The sequence below is a fragment of the Gavialis gangeticus genome, unplaced genomic scaffold (genome assembly GCF_001723915.1).
Source record: "Gavialis gangeticus isolate Ggan-Ray unplaced genomic scaffold, GavGan_comp1, whole genome shotgun sequence".
Classification (NCBI taxonomy): domain Eukaryota; kingdom Metazoa; phylum Chordata; order Crocodylia; family Gavialidae; genus Gavialis; species Gavialis gangeticus.
Window position 1 is genome coordinate 8697994 of NW_017729017.1, and position 2937 is coordinate 8700930.

The 2937-nt window shown below is 51.8% G+C and overlaps 1 protein-coding gene across 1 annotated transcript in view; it reads left to right on the plus strand.

Annotated features, from left to right (window-relative positions):
• EIF2S2 (eukaryotic translation initiation factor 2 subunit beta) overlaps window positions 1–2937 on the plus strand; it is a 36433-nt gene that overhangs the window by 523 nt on the left and 32973 nt on the right. The window lies entirely within an intron of this gene.

The following is a 2937-nucleotide window of genomic DNA, read 5'->3' on the forward strand; positions in this document are numbered from 1 at the left end:
AGAGGGTCCGCGGCGCCTCGCCTCCGCGTGGGGCGATCCGCTGCCGCCGCCTCGGCCCCGCCGGCCTATGGGGAGGGGAAGGGACCTCGTGCGGGGACGCGCGCGCGCCTGCCTGGACGCGGGAGCCCGGGTCGCGGATCACCTTGGGGCAGCAGCGTGAGACCTGCCGGCCTGCTCGGCCTCCCGCTGTGTTCATCCACACCGAGCGCATAGAGCTGCGGTCCCGTGTCAGATTGTGACGGGACGAGCTGCTTGGGATGGTCACTGGTTGCCACAAGAGCCTTGGCAACAGTGCAGTTGGTCCTAGTCTGACGCTGGGCAGCCTTGTACCTCTCCTGTACCACCCGACTTAGGCAGCAAAGTGAAAACTCCCAGCTGGAAACATGGCTGCTACTGCTAGTGCTGCATAGAGCAGGGAAATTCACAAGTCTGGAGGAGGCCACGGCTGGAGCCGTGCTCAGGGGAGGGGAACTCAGAATAAAACCTAAGGTAGAAGCAGGGTAGCAGGCACTTTTTTCAGTAAAACTCCCACTATATTGGTGGAAATGGGGTACCAGAGAAGCCTACTCCACTTTTTCAGGAATAAGGAGCTGCAGAAGGGGTGGTAGAGAGCTCTTTTGAGCAGGCAGAGGGTTGGGTGTAGGTAGGGTCTTTGTAGTCTTATTTATTAGAAGTCACAGCCTTTGCTGCTTTTAAAGCTGTTTGGCAGCAGCCTTATTTTCAGACATGGGGTGTCACTTTTGATAATGTGATTTCATTTCCCTTGTATGTGTGAAATGGGGAGTGTATATGTGGGATGAGGCAGATAGATTAGTATAGTAATGGGATTTGGGGGAGAAGAAATGGGGTAGAAAATAAGAGAAAGTAGTGTATACAGCATAATGAAGAAATAATGTATATGGTTTTAGTCTCTAATCTCTGAGATACTGCCTGTGACCCCCCCCACCCCTCAGACTTATCATCCTGGGCACTACCACCATTTGAATGTATTAAAAAAGAAAAAGCAACACACTTGAGGGGAGGAGGGAGGAAATGGAAGCTTTTTGGAACAATTGGTCCCTTTTCCATAAATGTTGCTCTGCCTAGAACAACCTGTAATTTGAATTTAAGTGCACCATGGTACAAACAGAACACTGAAAACAATACAAGAAAGCAAGCTTAGGTCTTGTCTACCCAGAAAACAACTGAGAACTCTTCTTTTTTTTAAAAAGATCAACTCTTTTTTTTTTTCCTCTCTCACTGTTTAAATATCTTAGTAGTTAAAATAATATTAGATGCTGCACTGATTAAAAATGTCACATGTGTATCCTGTATCTTCCACCATAGTACTGGTAGATATAGCTGTAATTCATCACCAGTATATAAAGTTTGTTGCTGTAACAAGATACTATTGATTAAGATTGAGCACCTGACTTTGAAAGGCGCTGTCAGAGTAGCACTGCTTAAGACCTAAGGATTTTTTTTGGTGAGCTCTCTTATTGGACCAGCTGTCTAGCTGGGAGAAATGTCAGACAAGCTTTGAATCACAAAGTGCTTTTCTGCAGGTCAAAGTGAAGAAAGGTGCCTTGTATCCAAAAGCTTGTCCAACATCTCTCTTGACTATACAGTTGGTTATATAAAAGAACTTGCTGAGAGAACCCCTCTGCCTCCTACATCTCTTGGACCGTTTGGCTAAAATGCCAGTCCAGCTGTACTAACACTTCATAGAGGTGTGGAGGATTCCGTAAACTATTGTGCTCAATAATGTTTTTCCTTAATTGTGTTAACAAGCCTGTGTCTCTTAAAGGTATTTCTGAAGGATGTCAACAAACATTACATATCTCCTGAACAAACATTACATCAACTGTACTTCAGCTGGGGAGGTTGGTGTATAAGTAGGGATCCTAGTTTTCCTTGATTTTAAAAAAATCACAAATTTTCTCCTAAAAACCCCCTAATACATGATTAAAATTAAAGGCACCCACAGCCCTCTCAGCCCTGTTGATGCCTCTCGCTCCCTACCCACAGCCTTGCTGGTACCCCTTATTCCCCCCACCCCTGGTCTCAGCCCTGCTGGATGGGCCCCCCAGTTGCCAGGGCTATGGACCCAGGTCTGCAGGCCCCTGCTTCTGCTCCCCTGCCCCTGCTGCGGACTCAGGTGGGGTGGCTCCCCACTGCTGGGTGTAATCTCAGAGGACAGGGTGGACTTGTGCTCCCCCAGATCTGTACCCAGGGCAGATGTAGGTTGAGGTTGCTGCCCAGCTGGGTGGGACTTGGTGCCACAGTGTGCTGCTGCAGGGCCCCAGTGGGAAGCAGGCTCTGGGTGGTTCATCTGGGGGAGAAGGAGGGCCAGCTCCCTGCTGCCTTGCACACTCCTGGGAGGCAGGGGGGGGGACCTGTGCCCCACAGATCTGTGCCCAGGGCAGGTGCAGGTTGCTGACTTGAGCTCCCACCCTGCTTCCCTTCCTTGGGGCCTCCTCAGCCTGGCGAGCACAACTTGGCATGGCTGGGGACACTGGGGATTCCTTGCTGCTGCAAGCTGCACCCTCCCCCCCATCCTAGTGATGTGCTTCCAGCACCTGCTGCTGCCCTCACTGCAGCCCCACGTGCAGGAGGTGCATTGCTGGGGCAGCAGGGGGGTGAGCAGTGGCAAGGAGGCTTTCTGTGCGACTCCTCTGCTCACTGCCATACCAGGTTGTGGGGGAGGGGAGCAGGATGGCAGGGAACAGTGGCATCCTGTTCCCTGCTGCCCTGTCCTTCCACCCTGTGACCCAGCGCAGCAGGGAATGGAGGAGCCACACAGAAAACCTCAGTGCTGCTGGTTGCCCTCCCCTGCTGCCCTGGTGATATGCCTCCTGTGCGTGGTGGTGCAGTGAGGGCGACAGCACAGGGCTGCACTCCTCAAAGCAGCAGCAGGTGCTGGAGGCATGTCACCAGGGCAGCGGGGGCAGCTCACAG